The sequence below is a fragment of the Limulus polyphemus genome, unplaced genomic scaffold (assembly GCF_000517525.1).
Source record: "Limulus polyphemus unplaced genomic scaffold, Limulus_polyphemus-2.1.2 Scaffold2652, whole genome shotgun sequence".
Taxonomy (NCBI): Eukaryota; Metazoa; Arthropoda; class Merostomata; order Xiphosura; family Limulidae; genus Limulus; species Limulus polyphemus.
The window spans coordinates 131,538-138,491 of NW_013668262.1; the positions used below are offsets into that span (position 1 = coordinate 131,538).

Below are 6,954 nucleotides of genomic sequence, written 5' to 3' on the forward strand. Positions count from 1 at the left end.
ATAACAGAACAGTTATAGGCCTAACTAAACGTACTTACGGTTTTACTGGTGCAAAACGATTCACCTCCATCGTGTTCCAATTCATATCTATACACAGGTAATTGATAATATATATTGTAGGTAGACTCTTGTGCATATTGAGATGTGTAATAAGAGCTGGGCTAACTACATACAGAATTAGCTATAAACTTCACACTGCAATTTGTATCTTTTTCTCTGCGTGTTGTTAATTTTGTTCGTTATAAAGTTTAAATTTTCCATGTTATAAACTAACCTTTCATGTTCATTGACGGTATTTTTTTCTGCTATTTTCGATGAAACTTTGATTTTACTTACGGTAACAAGTACATATAAATACAATCAATATTGTACTGTACTGAAAAGAGCAATGAGTGAAAGTAGATGTAGCGGCTAACAAGCTACGTTATTCAGTCACATACATTTCTTGGAAAAACCTTTGTTTACTCATGCCTGTTTTCAGCCCATGACTACTGGTTATAAGGATACGGGTAGGTCAAAGTGGTATGTCATATTTTACAGAGCCTTATTAAAAACTTAGAATTCTTTGCTATCAGTGTACGTCAATATACTCGACATCAAAACAGTTTTATTCACATTCTTATACTCTCTAAGTTTTTTATTTCTTAACTTCAAAATAAAATTCTCAATCTTCTCTGTATCACGTGACATTTCTTGCTCCTAATTGCTTATTTTAGTTTTCTCTCCTTGTATGAGCCTCTAAGTTGAACAAAAACTACGCGTTTAGTATAAATATTCCCAAGATATAATCGAAAATTACATTATCCAATCTTCTTACTTTACAGTGATATAAACCAGAAAGTCGAACCCTCATGTTGTCGTTGTGTGCGACCTGGGAGGTCAGGTTCAATCTAGACCTCTTCCTCCCTTCTTGACTGTTGTTTATAAACTGCGACATGCTACGAAGTTATTCAATAAATCAGGGCTTGAACACTAATATAGAAAACTTCGTGGAAACACTGATTTTACTTCCCTCCCCAGAGCCGTGTCCATGAATAGACTGTCTGTAGCATTTAGTACTGTTTTACTGTTTATCTTCATTTGGTCGTATACACTGGCAAACAGTTCCAGAGCAAAAAGTCACTTTTTTCATGTGAAATAATTATCACATATAAAAACCCTTTTAAATACACATGTGATACTTAATTCCAGGGTTTAGTGGAGATGGACTTTTTCATTGAGTGAGGAGAGAGACTTAGGGTTATTATCATCATCATGTATGATGTAGCACTGCTTTCCAGGATTGTGTGTGTGTATATGACTGCTAAGCGGAACCGTATTGTGAACACGGATTAATAGTGCGATAAGTGAAACTAGTTTACGTTACTCCACGAATTGGACATTGGCACGAAAAGGGTATGTTAATTGAAACTGCGAAGAATGGAAAAAAATTCAACATACTATGAGTATGGAACAACATAATAGGGGTTATTACCTAGGATTCAGTAACAGTGCAAACAAAATAATTTCCGAGAGGGAAGAAGAGGGCAACGCTGAACCCGACCCTCCATGGACCGAATCCAGATGAAGGAAATGAAGAGAAAATGTATTCATCGTATTAAATATTACTGTAATTACCTACAAGGACAGGGCCTTCTTAGGGGCCAGAGTTAGTGCCCGGGAATCTTGGCACAATCACAGATCCTCGTGTTGTAATTACACTAGTATTTTCACGGAAAAACATAAAATGTAAACAAAACAATCGTCAAGGAGGGAGGAAGAGGTCAACATTACACGCGACCCTTCCAATTCTAAAATATCACCAAAAGACCATCAAGAAGAATAAATTTTCTCTACAGCCATGACTAAACCAAACAAAATTTCTGTAACACACGGAGAATGAGAACAAATGCTCCAAAAACACAAGTCATATTATTTACAAAATATATTAAGACATGTAGATAACCTTCAAAATTATACCACAATGGAACCCTTCTCCGGGTAGCCACATCAGCCAAATTCCTGGGTTTAACCTGTGATTCCAAACTAAATTGGACTAAACACGTGAATGAAATTACAAATAAAATATAGCAAAAGAGCAAATTATGTCCGACGTCTGACTGGCAACACCAGGGGTGCAACAACAGGAAACATTCTTAAAAAATACACAATATATATACGTTCAATGAAAGACATCCATGGTTAAATGTAGCTAAAATACAAATAATTAAACTACAGACAATACAAAATTCAATAATCACTTAAGTATACAGTGTCCTTAGAACCACAAACACAACATTTCTACACTATTACATAAACATCCCCATGTTGTCAGACAGACTGCTTAAAATATCATACTGAGCACACTGAAAACTGTATCATACATGACAAACATAGACCTAAGTACCTCTCACCATTAAATCTAGTAAACTTGTTATAACTACTGCCACCTACTACTGGGTGAACCAGTAGCTAGATACTGTGTTAGTTTTATTTAAAAAGTGTATTTATGTAAAAATAAATTTAGTACTGTATATTTTATCGGCAACTATAAAACTGTTTGTGAGAACAAGACTACATGTTCAAATCGTATGATAGATTTTATGAGTAAAAAACAGAAAAAATCTGCGTTTTACACTCATGGACATGGCCAGCAAAGTACCACTCACGGATGCAACAACCTATAGTTGTAAGTTTGCAAATATAGGTTTTTCGTGGTAACCGGATTGTGTGGTATTGGATAATATTGTGGGCTTCATCGGACATCAAGGAATTAATTAAACAATAGTCAAGGAGGAACGTAGAATTACAGCGTGTTCCCAATCTTTCATGACCAAACAACAGCTAGACACACATACAAGAATAATTATTTGTAATTGTCTTTTACAATATGCAGTCATTCTAGAAAGGAACAAAAGAAGGTAATTTATATTTATTTCGTGTTTTTTGTTGTTTTTTACATGGTGATTACAAGGTCGGTCATATTGACCGAGCCTTTACTGTTAGGGTAGAGCTAATAACAGATAAAACGTAAAGTTTTAATAATAAAAAAACTTTATGTTCATTTAGAACGTTCTAGGGGCCATAAAATTGAAAAATGAAACTTTAAGATGAAAAAACACCTTTATTCTTAGCATGAAAATAATTTTTCACTCAGATTGATTCAGTAAAGGCTTCGTAAATTCAGACAAATCTTCAGTAAAAATACTTTATTAAAAACTCTGATTTTTTGGTATATAACACTTATGTTTTTTGAAAGCTTGCCATATTTTTATAAAAATATAGCATATTCAGAGTTATGATACATATGGTTTCATGGTGATTACAAGGTTGATAAAAATGACCAAGCCCGTATACACGGAGGGTTTTAATAACAGATGACTCGCACAAAGAATGTGAACTCCACCTCTGTTGAACAGTTTAGAAACAAGTTAGTAATTTGAGAGTCAAGTGAATGCAGCTTGTAAACATGTTTACTTGAACTTTTCAACTTCTGTACCCAAGCTTTTAAAAATTGGGTTGATATCATGTAAGATGATAATTGTGAGGTACACAGCTAATTTCTTTTGTTTAATTAAATATTTCATGGGGGGCCTGCAACTTCAGCTATGACTATGATTTTGTAAGTGTTTGAGAACACTCTGAGTCGAGAGTTTAGTAGAACAAGTGCTACGAAAACGTTAATTCGAAATAACCAATATGTTTAGTCAGGAAAGGACACTAAAAAACAATAAGCTCCACTAAGTGTTTTTCAGTCTTTATGTAAATTTCTTAGGTCATGATTTTAACAGTTTATTAATAACTTCATTACTTAATAATAGTAAAGGTGTCGCCAAGTGGGTTATCTGACTTTTAAAATAAAAGCTAGCCTGGGAAAACTGATTTAGCGTGTTTATAACAGCGTTTCTCAACCTATGGGTCGTCGGCTCGTGAGAAAGGGTCACGAACAGCCTCTCAGTGACTGAAGGCTTATAGAGCTAAAGTTCTGGTTTCGATACCCGTGGTGGGCATATCACTTTAACCAAATGGTATAGTTTTGTGGTTAAAAACAAAGACAAGTCGTGGGCAGACGTTTAGGCTATATAATCGTTTATTTACTAATTTAGCAAGTCAGATGTTCTCTGCACTCAAGCTAATTGCTGGGTTACGACTTGCTATGAATAAGTCCCGAGCCCCCTAGAAAGGTTGAAAACTGTATTTTATAGGTTAAGATGGATAATGCAAATATTCAATTTTTACACCGCGGTCGGTAAACTATTTTGTACGTGTCATCGAATTTCACACGCATATTTGAATGTGATAAACGGTTTGTTTTTTTCACTGGCTAAGTGAACCACGGCGTTTTAACTCGTTCTACATGGTTGTATAAGTATGGAATTTATATACGATTATATTCTACGTATATGTATAAATCAAACGAAAATAGTATCGTACCAAAGATTGACTATATATATATATACATTCATCAGTATAAAAGTCGTGTAAAAAAAACGAACTATAATTAAAAAAAACAACTCAGTTACGCAATTCACGTAACACGACGGCAGTTACATATTGTTTAAAATTGAGAATTTTTACTTTTACTTATGCTAAATTATTTTTTGAAACGGTTGTTACAACTTAAATTCTGTTGTTCCCATCATGGTTGTCGTCATGAGTATTAGACTCGAGATTCTGGTAAACACAGAAGCACGTGTAAATGTAAGATTATAAAGTTTAGTTTTTGCAACTTCAGGTATGAACAAAGGTTTTGTAAGTTTTGTAGAATAGCCCGAGTCTAGAGTCTGGGCAAAATAGTGTTACACAAATGTGATTTCAAAATGACAGATAAACTGGAAAAATTATTTCCGCCAAAGTTTTTAATGCAATATATAGAACTCGTGCTCAGGAAGGGCATACTGAGGTGGATCCAGCGTGAATGTTTTTTTTTTTTTTTACGTTTGAATGATACTATGTATTGTACTGGTTTATAGTATAATTTAAGGGAACGTGGGGCAGAGTGGAATGCTCTTCTTATAGCTGCAATTAGTGCTGCCACCAATTTGTGAGATGCTCCCTTGGTTTGCTGTGTACGACCATTCACTCTAATTATAAGTGGTGGGATACAGTCTTCGTTGCAGACATGAAATAGCTTGTAACTGCAGTTCCTGATATATATAGAGGTTTCAACAGCTCGTAACATAGCTCCAGAAGTATACAGGGGTTTCAGCAGCTCTTAATATAGCTCCTGAAGTATACAGGGGTTTCAGCAGCTCTTAATATAGCTCCTGAAGTACACAGAGGTTTCAACAGCTCGTAATATAGCTCCTGAAATATACTGGGGTTTCATGGTTACTGTTGAAAAGTTCAAGTTCAACTAAATACCTGAAGACCAAGGTCTTGAACACTGCAACAGAAGGACTCGTAGGCATCACTAGACACCACCTTGGAACGGCTGGAAGACGTATTGAATCTCCACGTGATGTAGTGCCGGTATCCTTGTATTCCACGCTGTCAGAGGGTGGGACAGCGCGAGCCAGTTTTCTGGTATAAGAAAAAAAAAGTATGCATGGAAAGTCTTGGTAAAATTATCCACATCTTCTAAATGGTGTTGGTATCTCTCGTTTAACCAGTGATGCCATTGCCTCAGTTGTTGAACCAACTGTCTGCAAGCTCCGTGATACATCATCTACTGAAACTTCAGTAAACAACCTGATTCGCGATGTTCAAGAAATACAAGACAACCTTTGACAATTTGATTCCCACAAAAGATGTCCTACCTCTGCAGGTCAGTTGTGCAAATTACCAGACCTTTGTGTGACAACATTACCTGACAGTTAAATCTGTTCTACCATCTACTCTGTAAAGTGGTTGGGTACCCGAATGACAACCAATATGTAACCAGTCAAAAGCTTGAAAGTGAAATCATATGGACGTATGGTAGACATTGACTAATGTCGTAACAGTAAATTAATTGGAAAATGTCCTACGTTCCGTTGGTGCTAGTGCCTGCGTCCGAAGTTGCTTCAAAAACAAACAGAACACCGAAGTTGAGTCCTCACGAACGTTGAAGGATTGATGATGAAATCGACAACTTAAGGTGAAATGATTAGTTTTTGTTTGATTAAGGGGATATTTATAATATACCGCACCAATGACATGGGTATTTTTCAAAGATGTGGGCGTGTGCTTTTTATACGAGTTCCCCTTTTCAATCGCTTCGGGTGGTAATAAATTCTACATTTTCCCCAAGGATGTACAACATAAAATCAATGTTTTCAGTTCTTTATATTACAAAATTAACGTGTTTGTTACAGGTGGGTGGACTTGTCTTCCGGAGCAGTTTGTGACGTGATTTCATATACCTGGAGGGGTCGGATTTTGCAACGTTAGAGATATAACAACCTGTAGGTACCCTGGAATGTGTATAATAATTATTTATCAAATACAAGAAATTAAACTCGAATATGCAGCTTGAAATAAATAACTTTGGTTATATATAAATATTCCAGCAATTCCGCATTGTTTTAAATTTTGTAAGTATCCTAATGATAAACAATGTATTTTCATAACTAAAGCGCCCCCCAGTGGCACAGCGGTATGTCTGCGGACTTACAACGCTAGAAACCAGGTTTCGATACCCGTAGTGGGAAGAGCACAGATAGCCTTTTGTGTAGCTTTGTGCTTAACTTCGAACAACAACAACGACAAACAACATAACTAAAGCGCAAACATCAGAGCGGATACTCATAAGTTATTAGTATTTAGTACTACTTTAACAGAAATAACGGTTTCCATTTTGTTCCGAACAGCTTTATCGGAGCTCATTTCTAGAAATACATGTCAGGCTTTCAAGATTTGTGCTTAGAGCACAACAATTTGAGGGTGCATCTTAGGGATAAACATTTCATAAAATGTTTTCATCAATTACATTGCAATTTTATTTGTTTTTTTGTTGTGTGTGTGTTTGTGGATAATTTTTCTGGTGAGACATTC

The 6,954-nt window shown here is 35.6% G+C and overlaps 1 protein-coding gene across 2 annotated transcripts in view; it reads left to right on the forward strand.

Moving 5' to 3' along the window:
* Positions 1-6,954, forward strand: part of LOC106467538 (coronin-2B-like) — a 38,917-nt gene that overhangs the window by 783 nt on the left and 31,180 nt on the right. The window lies entirely within an intron of this gene.